The sequence below is a fragment of the Oryctolagus cuniculus genome, chromosome 2 (assembly GCF_051225735.1).
Source record: "Oryctolagus cuniculus isolate XC-2025 breed Fujian yellow rabbit chromosome 2, ASM5122573v1, whole genome shotgun sequence".
NCBI classification, from domain to species: Eukaryota; Metazoa; Chordata; class Mammalia; order Lagomorpha; family Leporidae; genus Oryctolagus; species Oryctolagus cuniculus.
Genome location: NC_142868.1, coordinates 37,009,201 through 37,032,143, shown reverse-complemented (window position 1 = coordinate 37,032,143; position 22,943 = coordinate 37,009,201). Strand labels below are relative to the sequence as shown.

The 22,943-nt window shown below is 41.2% G+C and overlaps 1 pseudogene; it reads left to right on the top strand.

Moving 5' to 3' along the window:
* Positions 1-6,444: 6,444 nt before the first annotated feature.
* The window catches only part of LOC100355601 (AP-1 complex subunit mu-2-like), a 127,544-nt pseudogene continuing 111,045 nt past the window's right edge, over positions 6,445-22,943 (top strand).

Genomic DNA, 22,943 nt, shown 5'->3' with positions numbered 1-22,943 from the left:
AGTGTTGGCGTCCCCATATGAGCATCAGTTTGAGTCCAAGCTGTTCCACTTCCCATCCAGCTCCCTGCCGATGCGCCTGGGAAAGCAGTACCTGGGCCAAGTACCTGGGACCCTGCCACCCACGCGGGAGACCTGGATAGAATCCAGGCTCCTGGTTTCGGCCTGGCCCAGTCCTCCCCTTTGTGGCCATTTGGTGAGTGAACCAGCAGGTGGAAGATTCTCTCTCTCTCTCTCTCTCTCTCTGCCTTACAAAAAAAAAAAAAAAAAAGAATATTTTTAAAAAAGAAACAAAAGTTAACTTAGTGTCATTTAAATGTCTACATTTATCATTAAAATGAATGAAAACCTACAGCACCCTGAAGGCTGACAGAAGTCTTAATGGTCATTAGAGATATTTAAAATCTTTCAGATACATTTTGAAGTCTTCAAGTCTCTAATTATGAAGTTTTCCATCTCTGGAATGAGTTCTGTCTCTTCTTTGTAATTGTTAGACTCTAGGCATAAACTAACATTTAGCAATGGCCCCTGAAGAAAAATGTCTTTATTATCCTAAAAATCTTCCTTCACACCAAAACACACACCCCTGAAAAAACTAAAGTAATCTCTTTACATAGGAAGATTTGTCATCTTAGCTTCTTTGTGGAAACGTGAGGTGTCTGACCACATTTTGTATGACAATTTGGTGACACAATATTGTTGGACACTTGGAATTTATATTTTTCTATTTTTTCTTCACACAAACTAAGACTTAAAATGGCATCTGAACCCTGGGATTATCTTTAAAATATTAGTCTGTGACAAAGTCTTTCCTGCAGACAGATTCTGCATTACTCACAAAAGGTCTCACTTTGACATATGGTTCTCTGCATGAGTTCAACTGCTGGCTTACTCCCAACATGCTAGCTTTACTGCCAGCTAGAATCAATATCATTTTGTAATAGGGGCACAGCCATCATTCTTTTGTAGAAACAGACATTAGTCTCTTGCCTCCTAAATCACCCAAGGTCTGTCCCACACGTTAAGATACTTAATCACACAATAGCTTGCATTCCGATTCATGTTTGTATATTTGTTCTCCCAGAGGAATTCACTGAGGTCAAGATCTGTGTTTTATATATTTTCAAATTTATCATAGTTTCCAGTAGCCGGACACATTGTTAGGTAGTCATGAAATATTGAATAGAAAATTTTATATTGGTACTGTTCCTATAATTTAACAGAAAACTCTATTATAAAGTATGAACATTAAAGGGCAGACATTGTAATGTAGCAGGTAAATTCGTTTCTTGGGAAACACAAATCCCATGTCTGAATGCCTGGGTTCGAGTCCTGCCTCCACTTTCGATCCAGCTTCTTTCTAACGTGTGCCTTGGGAGACAGCAGCAGATGATGCCTCAAGCACTTGGGTCTCTGTCAATAATGTGAGACCCAGACGGAGTTTCAGGCTCCTGACTCCGGGCTTATCCAGCACTGACTATTGCAGGCATTTCGGGAGTGAACCAGCAAATCAAATTTCTCTGCCTCCCTCTCCTTTTCCCTCTCCCTCTCCCTCTCTTATCCATCTCTTATCTATCTCTGTCTTTCAAATAAATAAACATAACTTTTGAATACATGAATATTTATAGGTTTCACAACCCTCATCAAAGTAGTAATTCTTAGGAAAACCGAAGAAGGAGAAAGTAATAGCATTCCCAAGAGTAGAGTAATGGCATCTCAATGAAAAATGGTCGAAAAATGTCAGTGTTAGCATAGGATGCTGAGAAACAGGTTATAAAAATAGATAGTTCCCAGCCGGCGCTGCGGCTCACTAGGCTAATCCTCCACCTGAGGCGCCAGCACCCCAGGTTCTAGTCCCGGTTGGGGCACCAGATTATGTCCCAGCTGCTCCTCTTCCAGTCCAGCTTTCTGCTGTGGCCCGGGAAGGCAGTGGAGGATGGCCCAAGTCCTTGGGTCCTGCATCCACATGGGAGACCAGGAGGAAGCACCTGGTTCTTGGCTTCAGATCAGCGCAGAGCACCGGCTGCAGCAGCCACTTTGGGGTGAACCAATGGAAAAAGGAAGGAAGACCTTTCTCTCTGTCTCTCTCTCTGCTAATCACTGTCTAAATCTGCCTCTCAAAAAAAAAAAAAAAAAAGATAGTTCCCAGCACATCTAACTGATTCTCTATCTAATAGAATTATTAGATTAACATATAAGGGGTCCCCTATATGTAAATTGAACTTCACAAAAGATGATAGACTATAAAAAACTCATGGCCCTAATGAAGCAGAATTTATTACCTAAAGTATAGTCCATAGAGTACTCAAAACAAAATGAAATGAAAAATGTAGCACAAGAGATAAATTCATTCTTGGCAATTAGAAATTATTATATTCCACTATTTAGTAAGCAATAGTGTTCTCATTCAATATATAAAATGAGAATATTCATAAGATTCCAACTAAAATATCCTCTGGATACGTTACCACCTATATCCTGGAAGTGCTGTAGTCAAGATTCTGCCGGCAGAGTGGGGAAAAGAGCAGTCCGTATGTTGAGGTTTAGTCTGGGGATTTTGTTTACAGCCATCCTGGAAGTTCTCTGGACCTCTCTTCTACTTCTCACATCCCAATTTTCTCCTCTATTCTGCTGGAATATGCACTCATATTGCTTCCTCAAGGGATGAAACGTTTTTACGTATTTTTTGGAAATAAAAAAGCTTTTGGAAGCGCTTAAGATTTTCACTTTATTCACTACTTACATGTTCTGACATTTTACATTGTGTCTGCTCACGTTCTTTGTTCCCATTGTACTCACCAATATGTCTGAATTTTTCATGATTTTGACCTTGGGACATTTTCTTAAATGATTTCTTTGATAGTTTTCTCCATTTTATTTTATCCTTCCTTTCTCTTTGGAAATTATTTTACTTTGATCTTGAAATACCTTCCTCTCCTATTTTGCATCTTCTTTTTATTTTTCTTTCTGATTGGTTTTTGCCTGTCTGTTTTTAAGGTTAATATATTCTAACTTCCACAAATATAATGATTTTTAAACTTGCATAATTTTTACCTTATTCTTTGATTCTTTTTTATAGTTGCTTTTTTCAGTTTACATTTTGCAACATTTTCTTTTATCCTTCTGAGCATAGTAACTTTTTTTTAATCATTGAGTTTTCTCCATGCTTCCCTTGAATTATCTCTTTTTTTATTCTAATTCACTTTGGACACTGCCTTTCACAATAGAGACTCTCTTGGATGATCATGGATTTCTGTTCCTATTTAAGAGTAAAACATGAAAAACCTCCCTGGAACTTTTGTGAGCTTTGAGAGGGGAATCAAAGACCTAACCCTGGGTTTTAGTAAAGTCACATCACAGTGCTGCTGTGCATATATCAAGGTTTTGGGTTTGCCTATTTTCTCCAAAGCCGAATCTTACACTCTCATCTCTGTGCTGGTGCCAGAATCCAGTGAAGCAAGTGGAGAGGGGGAGAGGGGCACTTGCCATTCAGCATCCAGACTTCCACTTAATCCTGTTGACTTCATTATGGCAACTCAGCACTGTCTTCAACTCAGCCTGGAACTTGGAAGCGGATTTTTTTGGTGTTACTCTTTAGGGAGTAAAATACCCATCTCCAACAGGGTAGAGAGGCCTTCTCCCTTGCCTATAACCCATCTCCTGTGTAACAGCATGATCTTTACACAACCAGAAACTCTGACAGAATCAAAGCACGCTGTATGCACTTGCTTGTGTGTTTGGTCATTTATCTACCCACTTGTCTATTTTCATCTCCCATAGCCACCTCACATTTTGTGCAATGAAACTAGCCCAGCCCTGAGAGGAAACTTGTCAGATGCTCTACATACTGAAATTGCCTTCAGGCTCACAAATTCCTTTAACTCACAGACACTGACTGTAAGGCTGCCACAAAACACAGCAAACACCAGAGTTAGAGGAGAGGTTTGTTGTTGGGTAGGGGAAGCCCAACGGGCTGGAGGGAAAGGGTGAGAGAGTAAAAGAGCACATTTTCCCAGAACAGGTCCTGTTAAACCTTCGCCAGGGCGAGCAGGAAAGTAGGAGCAGCAAATCCCATTAGGGTAGGGGTGGAGCTGACACTGGTGGTTGGGCAATGGGGCTTAGGACTGAAGTCCACTATGCAAGGTGGCGATGGGGGCCATGGCCCAAGATGGCCTCTGGGGCATAGATGGCACAATAGATAAGACTGTGCCATTTTACTAACACTGACTCGATTTGCAAATGATTAAAATGCTCAATCTTGAGCAATCTTCAGGCTTTACAGGGGAAGCGAGCAGGGACTCTTCTCCCCTCCCCAACTTTGGGATTTCAGTAAACTCTTAGTCCAGGCATGGGCCTGTGGTCAGTTTTCTTAGATCCATCCCTGTATTTCCATTCTTTCTCTCTCCCATTGATGTAAGATTGCCTCCCTTGTTGTGCTAAAGATTAGAACAAAACACACATTGTCATAACAGATGCCATTATTATCTGACTTGAAATATGGAAGAAAACAGTTGTGTAGGACTTACTCTCTCCTGGATACCATGTGCAAGTTTCTAGGAAATTCCCATGTTTTGGGAAATTCTACTACCATTTCTTGACATCAGAAATGTGCTTTTCCCTTTAACTAGCAGTAAATACCTCCCCCCTCAAACTCTGGCTTTCCAGATATTCTACCCTACAGGGATGCAACTTGTAGAATTCATTGACCCGATTCAAGACCTCTTGAACTAGGATTAAAGAACTCCCAGATAGCTTTCTCACTTTGTCCTATCAAATCTGCCAGTGCTTAGTAACCTATATTCCACTGCCTTCCTGAAGTATGAAATCCAGCACCTGTCATTTCTGTTATTCCAACATAGGATACATACTTCCATGTCTGTAAATGTTCCCAAGAAATCCTCTCACACTTGGCTTGAAACACAGAGAAAACAATAACAACATGCAAAATTCTGTCCAAAGAACCCAGTTTATGAAGCTTCATTGATTCCCTACTCTCGAAGCATTTTTGTATTCCACAGATAAGTGGTGGTGTGAAGACAGGGAGCCAGTTCCTCCCTGTTTCTGTTTAAATAATGCCATCAGAGTTCAAATACTGCAACCTTTCCCTATCTCTGTGTCTCTGTAGAAACGGAGCTGTAAAACTCTTGCATAAACTCTTCAGTCTCACAGGCAAAGATACTTGGTGCATAGGTCTAAGCAAATGCATGATCCGATATATGAACATTTATCACTCCCTTCTGCTGGTTCCCCTGTCCTGCTAGTTAATTAGATTTAAAAATGGGAAAATTAACAAATGGACGGCTGGATGGATGGTTGAATGGATTATAATAATAGATCCCTGCTGGCAGCTTGCTGGTACTCTTGAGACTTATTTCCTTTACTGTGTTACAAGAATTGGGCTGGATTTGCCAGTTAAGTGTTCTAACAAATCCTAGGTAATGACCGTTCTTTCTCCCCACAAAGTTTACCTCCCTCTGTCCTAAATTGGTCAAATCACATGAAAAAAAAAAAAAACTAGTAATGTACTTCCTGTTGAAGCATATTTAAGGCCATTAAGGAAAAAAAATCTAATCGTTAAAATGTCAGGTGCTATTCCAAATAAAAAAAATAAACCTAGTTATCAGGGATTCTAGGGTTCACTAATGACCTCTCCTTTGTTCCTTTCTGATTCCACCAAAGGAAAATTTAATGATGAAACTTAATATCTGAGAATTCAAGGTGTCTGATTTTTCCCCACACTGTTTCCTTTCTGCAAAAAAGTATGCTTTATAAATTCTCACCTCAATGATAATTTATTAAATATTCATCATGTTAGAAATACTGTCGCAGACCCTTGATATATAAAGATAAGAGACAAAACAGTACACGAAATGCCTTTATAATGGCATGAATAGGGTAAGTTGAGAGTATTAAAAATAAGCCAGTGAAAGAAATAAGGCAGTTTTCACACATATTTTAATCCAAAATTGAGATTGAAAGGAATTCCAGCAAGGATTTGGAAAGATCAGAAACAGAGAAAGGACATTGTTGGTTAGAAAACAGCATGAGTCGATTCATAGACATTGAAATTAAAAGCAGTTATCTCTTTAGAGTGAAACCACTAAAGAAGAGAGGATATTGGGGATAGTAATCCTAAAAGTGACCGAATGAAAGTTTGAGGTGGGGTTTTGTAAGAACTGTATAAAAGAGGCTACATTTCTCTTGCTAGTGGCCTAGAGATGATACAAGTTTTAAGAGAGAAAACACTAATATAGGAAAATTTTTCTTCTAAAAAGTAACTCTGAAAAAATATGATTACTGAATATTGGAAGTAACCAATGCCTAGAAAAATCTGTCACATCATCCACTCATAAAATACCTACTGAACACCATTGATGATGCTTTAGAACTTTTGCTGGGGCTCTATCCTATTGAATCTGTCACAAATTGAAAGTGTCATGGTCGAAAATGCATTGTTTGCCTCCCCACCTCCTGGGTCCGTCACCTGCCACCTTATCTACCTTGGCAGTCTTCATTCTCAATGTCAAGGACAAGTGCCTGATCAGCTGCAACTACAAGGGTGCCATGGCCACGAGCGAGACTGACACTCCATGCTCCCTGCTCATGCAGCACGAGGAGGAGGGCACCCTAACCCTGCTGCTGAGCTGCAGCTGGGCCCACTTCCTGTGGATCAAGCACAGCAACCTCTACTTGGTGGCCATTCATGTTGCAAAGCACTAATGCCTCCCTGGTATATTCCTCTGGTGGAGATCTGCTGCAAATACTTCAAGGAGCTGGAGGAGGAGAGCATCCATGATAGCTATGAGCTATTGGATGAACTCATGGACTTCAGCTTTCCCCAGACCACTGACAGCAAGATCCTGTAGGAGTGTATAATGCAACAGGACAACAGGCTGGAGACCAGCAAGTCGCTGGTGCTGCCCACTGTCACCAATGCTGTGTCTTAATGCTCTGAGGGCAACAAGGACAAGAAAAAGAGGTCTTCATCGACATCATTGAGTCTGTCAACCCGTCGGTCAATGCCAATGGCAGCCTGATGCTCAGGAAGATTGTGGGCACAGTCAAGCTCAAGGTGTTTCTGTCAGGCATGCTGGAGCTGCAGCCCAGTCTCAATAACCAACTACTGTTCGAGCTCACTGGCCTTTCAGGAAGCAAAAACAAGTCCGTGGAGCTGGGGGACATGAAGTTCCACCAGTGTACACAGCTCTCTCACTTAGACAGTGACTGTAACCATCTCCTTCTCCTCTCTGGATGGTCACTTTGAGCTCATGCCCTACCGTTTTCACAGCCAGGTCAAACCTCTGATCTGGATCAAGTCTGTCATTGAGAAGTTTTCTCAGAGCCATGTGGAGATCATGGTCAAGGCCAAGGGCCAGTTTAAGAAGCAGTTGGTAGCCAACAGTATGGAGATCTCTGTGCCCGCTCCAGCGATGCAGACCCCCCCCATGCTTCAAGATCAACATGGGCAGTGCCAAGTCTGTTCCAAAGAAGAATGTGATCATTTAGAGCATCAAGTCCTTCCCAGGTGGCAAGCCATACCTGAAGCCCACTTCAACCTCCCCAGCATGGAGGAGGAATTGGAGTGCTGGCCCCCACTGAGGTCAGGTCTCAGATCCCTTACTTCACTGTCTCGGATGCAGGTCCAGTACATGAAGATCACTGAGAAGAGTGGGCACCAGGCCCTGCTCTGCGTCTGCTACATCACCCAGAACGGTAAGCAGCAACTTCCTACCTGCTAGGAGGGAGATGTTGAGTCTTCAATGTGTGGAGCCTCTCCCAGGCCCCTGGCTGGCATGGGCTGGGTGTGAGTGGGGAGATGGTCCCACTCCCTGACTCCTTTGCTCTTGGGGCTGCTCTACCTTCCACCCTGATTTTGGAGGAATAGAAGAGGGGCCCAGAGTTCCTCTCAGGAATGCCTTCTTGCACTGACCCGCCTTAGCAGGTGTCAGGAAACCTCCTCCTCCTTTATAGCTACTGATCCCTGAGACTCTGCTGCTCCCCTTCCCTGCTTTAGGGTGTCATTAAAACAGTGCATCTTAAACAGTGCATTTAATACAACCTAGCTGATTGAACAATGTAGCTGAGCCTAGCCTATCTCTGCATGCTCAGACCGCTTATCTTAGGCTACACTTATATTTGTCTAAGCAGAGTATAGTACTACATATTGTTAGCCTGGGAAAAGATCAAAATTCAAAACTGGAAGCATGGTTTCTAGTGAATGCATATCATGTTCACACCATGGTAAAGTAAAAAAAAAAAAAATCTTAAATGAACCATCATGTGTTGGGGACCATCTGTTTATTCCAGGCCCTAGAATAGGAGCTACAGATAGAGGAGTAAATGAGGCAGACAGTCCTTGCCCTTGGGAAATTTATAAGTTCTAATCAGAGAGCGAGGTCCTGGAGAGTGATTAGGGGAGAAAGTCAGGATGTTATAATACAAACAACTTCAGTACAGGTGATAGGAAGAAGTGTTGCTTTAGGTTATGCAGCCAAGGAAAATGTTTCTCAGAATACAAACAATGGAAATACAAACAACCTGGAAAACTTCTCATTTTAAAAATTCCCGGACCCCAGTTCCTTAAGCAATGAATCAGAATTTCTGAAAGTAGTATCTGGGACACTGCAGATTTTAACTAGCTCTCCAAGATGATTCTTAACCACACTAAAGTTCAAAAACCTTGGGCTTTAGGAGACTAACTAGAGAAATATTGTGCAGGTGAAGGAATATCTGAACAATAAGAAAGGAAGCACTCCAGGAGACTTCAAAGACACCAAGGAGATTCAAAAACTCTTGGAAAATGATTTAAAACTTTATTTGGGTACAAAAACTGAAATTCCCCCCTGCATTATTTTTTCCTAACACAATTTCTACAAAGTTTTGGAACATCCCTTGTATTTAGAGAGTAAGATTAAAAAGAGGAAAATAAAGTCCAACTTATTGATCTTATTGTATGTAATTGATTGACAAATAATTTAATGCGAATGATGAGCAAATTTGTGCTGAGGTTTTAAACAATTTATAGTACTTTGATATATTAATCCCTTTGCTTGCAAAACATTTCACATTCTAACTGAATGTGATTTATTAAGGAGTAAATCTGTAAATGTAGAAATTCAGGCTCCTGACAGGTGGAAAAAAAGATATTTCAGGCTGGCACAAACAATTATGATGAAAGTGAAGTATAATGTAAAAGCACACAGATGATGGAGCAGGCAGACAATTTAATTCCAGGGGGAAAATACAACTGCCATACTTCAGTTTAAATGCTGCTCTAGCAGCATGGATAATTTTTTATACTAAATATTTGAGTTCTCCTGGGAATTAATGTAATTGCAAATGTTGAAGGAAAATTTATGATCAACACAGGCCCCTAGCAGAGTCCTCATTAATCCCTAACATTGAGTTTTCAAATTCAAAACCACCAAGAGTCTGAATATATGGCCTTATGGTGATGGTATAGGTTTTTCTTTTTTTTTATTTTTGCAGTGGTTATGAAAGATTCCATTAGAGAGAAAACACTGAAAATGTTTGCTTTAGTGTACCCCATGGTACATCAGGGGAGTGCTAACAAAAACCAATTTTATCTCTGGGCTGTTTATATGTCCAGGATCAAAACTGCATATATTTAAATGCATATTAATGTGGTAGAGTATAATGATACTGCAGTCTGTTATGACACTACATGGTTTACTATATTAATGAATTTTCAAAATCAGTTTATGGTTATTATGCCATTTGGGTATGAGAAAACTGAAACTCAGAGAGTTTACATAACTAGCTCCGCCACACAGACATTAGTAGCAACAGGGCTCAGAGCCCAGAATATCAGCACAGGATTTCGACAAAATGTCCTGTGATCTTTCAACATGAAGCCCCATATTTTAGGTAACAGAAGGAAGAAGAACTATGCCTTGGAATCCCTTTCACATTTGTTTCTCCCTGTCTTTTCCTTCATCCTTTTTGCTGTCCTCTTTCCTTTTAATTCCTGATCTGCCCTCCCATGTATTTATTAGACCAGTGTTGCACCTTATCTTGGACCCAGCCAATAAGAAACTGTTCAGGTTTCCATTTCTTTGGTAACATTCTGGAACCTGAACTTCTTTCTTAATTTCCTTTTTTTTTTTTTTTTTTTCTTTTGACCCACTCTTGGAAGGTCCAGTTCTTGGCAAGGTGTAGCCCTTGATCAGTGACCTTGAAGATTTATACCCACCAGAATTCAAATGCTCATTATCAGCTGAGGTTCTTCTCTCTCTAGCCTTTAGGTTCACCTCAGAGTACAGGAAGGGTCAGCCTTGAGCACAAACAGATGCTAAATAGTGAACAGTATCCTGCCTGGCAGTTTTTGCTTGTTCTCATATTCTCACTCTCTATTCTTTGTTTTGATTGGAGATCACAAATGACATCAATAGCTAAATTCTGCATTAGCCTGATGTATTTTGTTCTCTTCCTTTTATTCCTCCTCCTTTCTCCTCTTCTTTTTTTCTTCTTTTTCTTCATCCTCTTCTTCCCTGATAGGGCCATGTGTGCAATCTGCACATTGCTACAACTCTGCCCCTCTCCATCCTTACATAAGACCAGCTTCACTTACAGACTTGATCCTCCTAGGTTCTGAAACTCCTCACCTATTTCCAAATTGCTCACTTCATTTCCTGAAATAATTTGTCCTCGCTTCTCTACCTTATGTTGACATGATCTCCTCAGGGACAGGAATTACACGTTTCGATGCCTAACACTCAGCCTTAACTCTGTGAACCTTAGCTTATTGTACTTCTTTAGATACAAATTGTACATCTCCTCAAATTCAACTGCCAGTGTGTAATATATGATTCATTTAATTTTAAAAAGTTGTCAACTATTACATCACATGAATGATTATTGATTATGGATGGTGGTTTGTGGTATTTCTTTAATATTTTAAAATATTTATCAAAGAAAAAAACAAAAATTTTTGTAATTCTTACTTCACCAACTCCCTTACAATTGAACACTGATGCTGCCGTTCACTGAGTGCCACTAGATATATTCTTTATTTTTCTACAATGACAAGACATAATTTACTCGTATTACTGCAGTGAATTATAGCCTAACATACTTCTTTCTGAAGACAATGTACTCTAATGCCATTCCAGGGAACAATGCTTTGATCAGTGGAATTAGGTTTCGTGTTGGTGTATCAGACACCAACTCTCTAGCTCAGTCCAAAGTAGGTCATGTGCAGAGAATCAATATCTGAGTCACATCTGTTCAAGATCAAGCATAAGAAGCACAAGTGTGGCATTGCTGCTCCAAGACTCTGATTTGTTTTCCCTGCTCTGGACTGTGACATGTAAGAACTACCTCTCTGAGCCTTCTCTACGGCCAAAAGACTTCACTTCTTATGCTACACTCATTTATCTCCTGCTCACTCATTGTGTCCTGCTTCAGAGTAGCCTTCTCAGTCAGATCTGTCCTCAATCTCCAGTTTAGGTCAGGCAGCTTCCATTACCTGCTCCTTTTCCGCTTCTAATTAGTTGTCCAACGTCCGTCTTCTCACCAGGTAGTCAGCTACATGGAGATGGGGGACCAATCCTTCTTATTAATTGCAGCATTGTCAGGTCTAGGCCACCGCCAACCATAGAATATGCATCAAGCGTATGTTCAAAGAAAGATGGAAAGAAACAATACTTAAAGGGGTGCTCAAGGGAAGAGCAGGCAAAACAACAGGCATGAGTGGGGCTGAGGGGCAGTGGTCCAAACAATTACAACTCTCCAGAGTGTCTGTGCACCTACCTGTATTCTTGAGCTTTTAGCCTCCCATTTCTCACCAGTGTGTGTATTTAATGTCCTCACCTTTCACCAGAGATTCTTTTTTTTTAGAATAAATTAATTCTAATTTTATTTTATTTTATTTTTTTCACCATTATTATTATTTAATATTATTATTATTATTTTATTTAATGAATATAAATTTCCAAAGTACAGCTTATGGATTACAATGGCTTCCCCCCCCATAACTTCCCTCCCACCCGCAACCCTCCCCTTTCCCTCTCCCTCCCCCCTTCCATTCACATCAAGATTCATTTTCAATTCTCTTTATATACAGAATATCAGTTTAGTATATATTAAGTAAAGATTTAAATTAAACTACCAGGGGAAATATTCACAAAGGGATGATTATGACTTCTAATTATTAATAACATGGGACTGCGTGACAGGAAGAGTCAGTGCCTCTCCTGCAGCTGGAGGAAACATTTCATTTTCAGTAATGTCTGCCTAATAAATCAGGACACCAACAAAGTTAATTGACCGGAAAGCACATGACTTGGAAACCCCATCAAATCTCCTCTAGACTGAATGCTGATGAGAGGCTGAACCAAGACCCGTGTTTAATCACTGACTTGGCATTCAATCCTCTGGAACAGCAAAAGTTGGTCACTGGTGAAACCACCAGGTCACACCAATGATAAGGAACAGCCTCTTGGATACATGAGTTACAAGCACTTGGCAAAGCTTTATTTCAAATGTTCTCTGAGGGAAAGGGCTCTGGGAAAGCCAACTCAATGATTTCTCTTTATTAGTCATATTTCTGTACTAGACTAGATATAAAAAAGTTGGAGGTGCTCATTAAAGATAATTAGGAAATTCAGTTTAAAAAATCATCACACTGTGGAAGTTTGGTTAAATTTTATGATGCTTGTCATACACAGAGAAATGGTAAGTGTAGAACACAGGGCTTCTGTGAGATCTCAATTTTTTTAAAGCCTAACAAAGGGAAGTTGGTGTGGTACAGTGGGTTAACAGCCACTGCTTGAGTTGCCAGCTTTCCATATCAGAGTGCTGGTCAAGTTCTGGCTCCTTTGCTTCTGATCCAACTTCTTGCTAATGTATTCTGTGAGTCCTTTCCACCCCCAGAGAAGACCTGGATGGAGTCCAGGGGTCCAAGGACTTGGGACATCTTCTACTGCTTTCCCAGGCCATAGCAGAGAGCTGTACCAAAAGTGGAGCAGCCAGGACTCGAACCGGTGCCCATACGGGATGGCGGCACTGCAGGTGGTGGCTTTACCCGCTATACCACAGCGCCGGTCCCTTAGGCAACTTTTTCACATCTCTTTCCTTTTCATCATACAAAGGAACTGAACTATATGGTTTTCAATATCTAATCAAGTTCTCATTTTTCAGTAGTTTAAAAATTAAGGAGCCAGCTTAATTTATCTCCATCCCTTCACACTTGGAAAATAAAAAGATGACTTAATAGTAGCTGGCAGGAAATTTCTCTTTCTCCTGTCTGCTCATCCTGCCTCCAGGGAACAAGAGTAATCACTGTGAAAAAAGGACAGAGTGCACAGGATCCTAAATGGTTATTTCTCCTGGCTCCCTGACCCTCGTAATACTTTCTTTCCTTTCAAGTATGCACACATTTAGTGAACTAGAACTTGTGAGTCATACAGAGAGTAACCCAGCACAGATATATTTTAAACCATGTCCAATATGACAAGGGCAATTAGGAGCAGACCTGGTTTGTGGAGCCAATTGTCCTTTCTTTCACATGTACTACAATTTAATTACAAAGAAAACTGTTACCCACGATCCAGGGCAAAGGAGAAACAAAAAACAATATAGGAAAAAACTGAAACAGTAGCTAAGCATTCCATTTTCTGAAAAGCACAGAAATGGGGGCTGACTTTGTGGTAGACCAGGTCAAGCCAGTTGGAGTCCCAGCTACTCTGCTTCTGATCCAGCTCACTGATAATTTGCCTGGGAAAGCAGCAAAAGATGGCCCACATACTTAGAAACCTGCCACCCACATGGGAGACCAGGATGGAATTCCTGGCCAATGATGTCGGCTTGACCCAACCCTGAATGCCACTGCCATTTGTGGATTTGCAGAGTGAACCAGCAAGTGGACAATTCTCTCTCTCTCTCTCTCCCTCTCTCCCTCTCTCCCTCTCTCCCTCTCTCCCTCTCTCCCTCTCTCCCTCTCTCCCTCTCTCCCTCCTTCCCTCTCTCCCTCTCTCTTTCTTTCCCTTTCCCTTTTAAATAAATAAAATTTTTAAAAAGCACCAATATGAAGGATCTTCAAAATATTCATGGAAGGAAGACTTCCAAGATGGTGGAATAGAGCTGCCGAGCATTGACCTCATTCTTGACAGAGAGGAACAAAGAAAGAAATAGATAGCTGCAGGTCCAATCGAGCAGCAAGGAAGAACAAGGGACTCCAAAGGTGAACATCAAGAACCTGTTAGGATAGATTTGAGATGGCATCACAAAGGAACAGAGCCAAACAACAACTGGGACTCTGGCACAATGGCACGAAGGGATCCTGATTTCAGGCTAAAAGGTAAAGGGGAGTGACTCCTCAGAACTCATCTGTATGGTCACCTTCGTAAGAGGAATCCACAGGCACCACAGACTAGGAGCTCCATGGAGAGATGTGCCTGGAGATCTCACAATGGGTTGATTTGAGTCAGAGAAAACACTCATGTTATATCCTGTACAACCCCATAGCACAGGATGCAGCAATGTGGCACCCTCTTGAGAAAAGTGTCACTGTTAGAATCCACACTTGCCTAGAGGAAAGAAGTCCCTGCATACCCTGTCTATTTATCCCCATGGACATTAGCAAAAAATACTAAATCCTCATCAATCCAATAGACTGAGCAGAGCAACAGGGAGCTCATCGAGGATGTCCATGCAATAATCTGGACTACAAACCCCCATAAGATGAGCAGAATATTTTTAATTCAGAAAACGTACAGGCTATGAGAGATCAGAATGACCTATTCCACTTCCTGAAAGAAAAGAAATGCCATCCAAGAATATTTTACCAAGTGAAGATATCTTTAATAAATTGGGGAGAAACAAATACAAGTAAAAGTTGAAGGAATTCATCACCAGTGAAGAGTTGCTGAAGAGTCTTAAGGGTGTCTTTCATGAAGAAAAAAAGACAAGAACCAGCAGAAAACTCACTAGAAAAATAACAAATGATATCAGAATGAGGAAATATTAAAGAAAACACAGGATCAAGCCATCACTTATCATTAATAACTATTAATGTAAATGGACCAAATTCTCCAACCAAGTCAGATTGGCTGAAAGTGTTTGAAAAAACAATTAATGCATTGTCTATTAGAAACTCACTTGGGGCCGGTGCCATGGCACAGTAGGTTAATCTTCCACCTGCAGCGCCAGCATCCCATATGGGCACCAGTTCTATTCCCGGTTACTCCTCTTCCAATCCAGCTCTCTGCTATAGTCTGGGAAAGCGGTAGAAGATGGCCAAGTGCTTGGGACCCTGTATCAGCATGGGAGAGCGGGAAGACACTCCTGGCTCCTGGCTTCAGATCGGCGCAGCTCCAGCCATTGTGGCCATTTGGAGAGTGAACCAACAGAAGGAAGACACCTTTCTCTCTGTCTCTCCCTTTCACTGTCTGTACTCTACCTGTAAAATAAATAAATAAATCTAAAAAAAGAAAAAGAAAGAAACTCATTTGATCATTAACAACAGAGACTGAAAGTGAAAGGATGGGTAAAGGCGTTCCAGTCAGATGAAAACAAAAAGAGATAGGAGTGGCTATACCAGCAACAGAAAAAAATAGATTTTTAAGACGGAAGTTGTAAAAAGAGGCAAAGATGGAAAGATGGCCGGCGTTGCGGCTCACTAGGCTAATCCTCCGTCTGTGGCACCAGCACACTGGGTTCTAGTCCCAGTCAGGGCGCCGGATTCTGTCCCAGTTGCTCCTCTTCCAGTCCAGCTCTCTGCTATGGCCCAGGAGTGCAGTGGAGGATGGCCCAAGTCCCTGGGCCCTGCACCCACATGGGAGACCAGGAGAAGCACCTGGCTCCTGGTTTCGGATCAGCACGATGAGCCAGCCACAGCGTGCCAGCCGCAGCAGCCATTGGAAGGTAAACCAACAGCAAAAGGAAGACCTTTCTCTCTGTCTCTCTCTTTCACTGTCCACTCTGCCTGTCAAAAAAAAAAAAAAAAAAGAGAGAGAGAGAGAGAAAGATTTTTGCTGCATAATAATCAAGGGCTCAATTCAAGAAGAAAATATGACAATCATAAATATTTATGCACCTAATGCCAAAGCACCAGTTTTATAAAATAAACATTATTAAGAAATATTTTGAGATTTATTTTATGGATTTGAAAGGCATAGCTATAGAGAGAGGGAGAGTCAGAAAGATACCTCCCATCTTCTAGTTCACACCCCTCAAATGGCTACAATAGCTAGGGCTGGGCCAGGCCAAAGCCAGGAGCCAGGAGCCAGGAGCATCTTCTGGATTTCCCACATGGATGGCAGGGGCCCAAACACTTGGACTATCTTCTGCTGCTTTTCCCAGGCCATTAACAGAGAACTGTATTGGAAACGGAGCAGGTGGGACTCAAACAGGTGCCCATATAGGATGCTAGCACTGCAGGGGGCAGCTTAATCCACTATGTCACAACTCCAGCCCCAGTCCCCGTTATTAGTTCTACAGGTAGTGATAAGACCCAGTACAATAATAGTAGGGGACTTCACTACCCCACTTTCATCAATTGACAGATCATCTAGACAAAAAAATTACAGAAACATCAAAGTTAAACTATATTATAGACTACGTGGACCTAACAGACATTTATAGACATTCCATCCAACAGTTATAGAGTACACGTTCTTTTTGGCACTATGTGTAAGTACATCAAATATTAAGTCATAAATCTCGAAATTTTTTTTTGGACAAAGGGGCTAAAAATATACCCTGCAGAAGATACAGTCTCTTCAATAAATGGTGTTAGGCAAACTAGATATTCATATGCAAAAGACTGAGAGAAGAACTTACTACCCACCCAACACAAAAGTGAACTCAAAATGAATCAAAGGGCTAAATGTAAGAACTGAAACTATGAAACTATTGGAAGAAAACACAAGAGAAACATTTCAAGACATCGGCATAGGTAACTGGTTTTTTAATAAGACCCAAAAAGTACAGACAACAAAGTAAAAAGCAGATAAGTGGACTTACATCAAACTCAGAAATTTCTACACAACAACAGAAACCATCAACAGAGTGAAGAGACACTGACATAATGGAAGAAAATATTTGCAAACTGTAATCTGACAGAAAATTAATATCCAGAATATATAAGGAACTCAAAAAACTCAACAATGAGATAGCAACCAATCCAGTTAAGAAATGGGCAAATGATCTGAATAGACATTTCTCAAAAGAAATACAAATAGCAAATTAGTACATTAAAAAAATTATCAGAGCCAGCACTGTGGCGTCACTGGTAAAACCAGTGCTGCAGGCGGAGGTCCCACATCGGTGCCTGTTCAAATCCTGGCTGCTCCACTTCTGATCCAGCTCTCTGCTATGGCCTGGGAAAGCTGTAGGAGATAGCACAAGTCCTTGGGGCTCTGCACTTGTGTGGGAGACCCAGAAGAAGCTCTTGGCTCCTGGCTTTGGATCAGCTCAGCTCTGGCTGTTGCTGCCATGTGGGGAATGAACCAGTGGATGAAAGACCTCTCTCCCTGCGTGTCCTTCTCTCTCTGTATAAATCTGACTTTTAAATAAATAAATAAATCTTTAAAAAAATTCTCAATAACACTAGCTATCAGGAAAACTCAAAACCACATTGAGGTTACCATTTCACTCTGTTTATAATGACTGTGTTGTGGAGAACAGGGAACACAAATTAGTACAGCGTTATTACATTATACACCATTGTGGAGAATGCACAGCAGTGTAGCTCAAAGAGATTTCTCAAGAAACCGAAACCAAATCTGCCATTTGACCCAGTTGTCTCACTTCCTGCTATCCAGCTGAAGGAAATGAATGGGCACGTACAACAGATCCCTGCATTCCCAAGTTCAGCACAGCACTATTCACAACAGTCAAGGTATGGAATCCACCTATGTGTCCATCGGGGGATGAAAGGATAAGGAAAATGTGGTATGTCTTAACAATGAAAGAATGAAATCCTGACATTTACGTCAACATTTAACAAACTGGAGATCACTATGTTATGTCTGAAATACCCTAAACACCAAAACAAAAATATTACATATTGCCTGTCATACATAGAAGTGAATAATGTTATATAGGTATGTATTCATTGGGGATTTTTAGAGCCCGGGAAGTGTGGAAGTAGTAGAGGGATGGAGGTTGGGTAGTGAGAACAGCACTGACTATAATGGGCTTCACTGCTTTCCCACCCAGGGAGGGCACTACAGCTCATGACGATGTATTATATTCTGTATAAAACATCGAAACAGAAGAGTCAGAGGACATCAAATACAAAGGAACAATAAGGAACTAGCAAGGCTGCTTGCCTGCTATAGTGATTTATCCTCTATGTTTGTATTGGAATGTTGCACTGCACACCACAAAAATCTACAAGTATTACAAGTTAATCCAAAGTTAAAATCATTTTTAGGAAGTTCATAGAAATGTATATTAGAGAAAGACACATGAATTTCCAAAATTTTGCACCAAAACAACACTTTTCAATTCTATTTCAATTAACTTTTTGAAATACCTTGGTGTGTTAGATGATTTCATTGTCATACTTTATCAAATAAGAGCAAACCTATATCAGGTGATTGACATGCCAAGCACCAGTCCAAGTGCCTTATCTGCACTATTTATTTCAGTTCTCTATCTCTACTGAAAGGTAAGAACTATAAATGTCCCCACTTTAAGTGATGAACAGAAATCCAAACTTGATTGTACACTAGAATTGCCTGTGTGAGGGCAACATATATAAAAACACCATCGTCTGAAAATAATCCTTGGAATTTCTTATTTTACTGATAAGGAATGGGGACAATGCAGCAGGAGGTTTTCAATCTTCCCGAATGATTTTAACACAAAATACCATTTGCAAGTCCCTGTGTTAAATTATGAACACAAGATTAATTATGTAAACAAAATAGGTCAAATATTTGAGCCCCAGCAGCCTGACTAGGATACCCAAATCTTAACACTGTCTTTTCTACCTTTACCTTATGTGTACCCTACAGAATTTGCAAACATGAATAAGGTGGGGAGATTAGCTCCATGTTACAGAAGAAACACCTGAGACAGAAAGTTAACTAACCTACTGAGAAACATAGCTATCGGTTGCAGAGACTGGATTCACACCCCACTTTCTGGTGTCATAGCTCATGAACAGTACCTTTGTTACCCATCCATAAACCTCTGGAATATAATATGCAAGGATGTCAAAAAGTTCATGGAAAATGCAATTAAAAAGGTTTTTTTTTGGTGCAAGTAATTTTTAACCTACGCATAATTTTTCAGAATATGAAATTAGATGAACTGTTCAGACACCTTGCGTTTATGAATTTCAAAAGTTCTGTAATAAAGTATGCATATACTTTCATTCCATTTTCCCTAGACTTTTCAAAGTCCCCTTGTATATTTGAATGAGAATGTGTACAAGCAGAGAGATGGAAACAACAAAGCATTCAGGACTTGCTCATGCTCACAGGCTGGTACTTTTTCATCTCTCTAGTGTCATACCAGAAGCAGCAAGTTCCTGATGTTGCAATGTATTTTCTTAGAAACACATGTAGAGTGATGACAATGGTGATACAGAGTTCAAAGAATCCTCTTCCTATAAATCTTCATTCAGGTACATGACGTTGAAGTCAATTTCTGCAAACTGGATGATAAACTGAGTGCCATTTGCAACTTTATTTCTATAGGAAAATAAAAAACTCATGAATAAACTTTTGGGTGACAATTGCAAAGTGGAGAATAATCTGAATTGGATAAACAGCAGATGTTAATATTACAAATGCTCATCTGTGTGTTCATAAGAGAGATGTATTTTAAAATGTAAATGTAAACTGAATTCATCTATTTAAATAGACCAGATGAATATATCCATTTTTTTATCCTTGGAGGCCAATAGAATGGCATTTAAATCTATATTGTAGCATTAAAACTTGTTCCTTTGAATTACACTTCCCTATTCCAAGCCCCTAACATCTGTTAGGCAGGCAATGTATGGTGGCTTGGTTAGTGAAGTGATAAAGAATCATAGCAGGCAGCAACCATCTGATTCAATCAGTTGTCCGTCCATCAATTTTTTGAGATTTATTTATTTACTTATTTGAAAGGCAGAATTACAAGAGAGAGAGAGAGATCTTCATCCTCTGGTTCACTCTCCAAATGGCCACAAGGGCCAGGGCTGGGTTGGTCCAAAACCAAGATCTAAGAGCTTCTTCTGGGTCTCCCATGTGGGTGCAGAAGCCCAAGCACGTGGACTGTTGTCTGCTGCTTTCCCAGGCACATTAGCAGGGAGCTGGTCAAAAGCAGAGCAGCCAGGTCTCAAACCAGCACCCATTTGGAATGCTGACTCTGCGGGCTGCAGCTTCACCTGCTACACCATGGCTATCAATCTTTTAAAAGACATCAAGCATTGTTTCGACTGTCAGGGCCTCTGCACTGGCTGGATTAACAACTGGTTTTCAGTGCTCAGGCTCACAAAACAAAGATTGTTCTTGATCTTTTCTCTGAACTCCACGCTACAAACCTGCCCAGTGACTCAGTTTCCAGAAAGCATCCTGTATTCTTGCTCATGTATCCTCCTGTTCCATCCCAGATCCTACGCATGTCATTCTTTTCTTTGTGTGTATGTAGCAGATTCAATGGAATGTCTTCTCAGGAAGACTTCCCAGAGGCTTGCAAGAAGCATGTCACCTTCAAGATCCCTGCGTTCCGTTAGCAGAGAGGACGGTGGCTCTGTCACCTCACTTCCGTTCCTTCCACACACACTGAGTGCTTAGCATTGCTATACTTAGGCGCTGGAGTTGGGAAAGCACTTTGTGGTCCTTCTGTGTCAGAGTGCAAAAAATGCACAGGAAGTGTTTCATGGCTGGGTTCAGAGTTACTGCCCTTAATGTTTTTAAAAAACATTTATTGGCCGGCGCCGTGGCTCACTAGGCTAATCCTCCGCCTTGCGGCGCCGGCACACCGGGTTCTAGTCCCGGTCGGGGCGCCAGATTCTGTCCTGGTTGCCCCTCTTCCAGGCCAGCTCTCTGCTGTGGCCAGGGAGTGCAGTGGAGGATGGCCCAAGTGCTTGGGCCCTGCACCCCATGGGAGACCAGGATAAGTACCTGGCTCCTGGCTTCGGATCAGCGCAGTGCGCCAGCCGCAGCACACCGGCCGTGGCGGCCATTGGAGGGTGAACCAACGGCAAAGTAAGACCTTTCTCTCTGTCTCTCTCTCTCACTGTCCACTCTGCCTGTCAAAAAAAAAAAAATTATTTATTTTGAAAGTCAGATTTTCAGAGAGAGAGAGAGAGAGAGACCTTCCATTTGCTAGTTCACTTCCTAGATGGCTGTGGCAGGCAGCACTGGGCCAGGCCAAAGCCAGGTATCAGGAACCAGGAGCTTCATCTAGGTCTCCCACATGAGTGACAGAGGCCCAAGAATGTGGACCATCTTCTGTCGTTTTCCCAGGCCACTAGCAGGGAGCTGTGTAGGAAGTGGAACAGCTGGGATGTAAACTGGCATCCATATGGGTTGCTGGCATGGCAGGCGGTAGTTTACCAGCTATGCCACAATACTGGCCCTGATATTTTATATGTTATAAATTAGGAATATTTCAATATGTTATGAAAGTTACAGAAAGGAAAAACAGTTAAAATTCACTTTTCTACCTTCCCTCCCAATTAGCTAGGTGTCCTCTCCAGGAGCAACCAGTGTTTTGTTTTCTTGTGAACTTTATTTTTATTTTAAAGATTTTTTTTCTTTTTTTGAATTTTATTTACGGTATCCAAATTTCACGTATTTCATGTATACCAATTCAGGAACATAGTGATATTTCCCACCCTATCCTCCCTTCCATCCACACTTCCACCCTTCCTCTTCCTTCCTATCTAATTCTCATTCTTAATTTATATAAAGATCTACTTCCAATTTACTTTATACTCATAAGATTAACCCTACGCTAGTGAAGAGTTCAACAAATAGTATAAGAAAAAAAAAAAAACCACTATTCCTCAATAGTGGAGACAAGGGCTGCCAACCAATGTTCACACCAGTTACACATCTTTCCAGGGATGTTCCATGAATCCCATGAAAACTGAGAGTGGGAATACAAGAGGTATAACTTAAATAAAATTTTAAAATAAGAAGCCCTATTATAAGATGCAAAGCTCCATTTCCACCGTACTCTTAAATCTCTGCAGTCACTAGCCCGCCCAGTTCGATGGAAGAGAACAGTGACACCCCTGTCGATGGGGCTGGCTATCTTATGGAAGAGCAAGTGTGACTGGAGATATGGCTACGCCCTTGGTGTGGAACACAGTCTGTCCTGCCTGATCAGGGATTGTTTACATAGATCTTCAATCCCAAGAAGATGTCAGTCTACAGGAAAGAGTCACAGGGAAGAAGAATCAACTGTGCTTCAGGCGCTATGACAGGTTTCTGAGCCATTTCTAGTGAGACTCCTATGTCAACCAACTTGGGATGAGACTGATAGAAATAAGAAACATTCGATTCTTATTCTTATGGGAATATTTCTTCTTCTTCTGCTGGTGATTTTTTAAACATAGATTTTTGGAGCTGGCACTATGGTGTAGCAGGTAAAGTTGCCACCTGCAGTGCCAGCATCCTACATGAGCGCTGGTTCAAGACCCAGCTGCTCCACTTCCAATCTGGCTCTCTGCTATGGCCTGGAAAAGCAGTGGAAGATGGTCCAAGTCCTTGGGCCCCTGCACTCTCATGTGAGACCCAGAAGAAGCTCCTGGCTCCTGGCTTCGGAGCAGCTCAGCTCCGGCCGTTGCAGCCAAATGGGGAGTGAACCAGCAGTTGGAAGATCTCTCTCTCTCTCTCTCTCTCTCTCTCTCTCTCTCTCTGACTCTCCTTCTCTCTGTATAAGTCTGACTTTCAAATAAATAAATAAATCTTTAAAAATTGAAAAATAAAAATAGTTATTTCTGTTACCAAATAATGGGGAAGACAAGATAA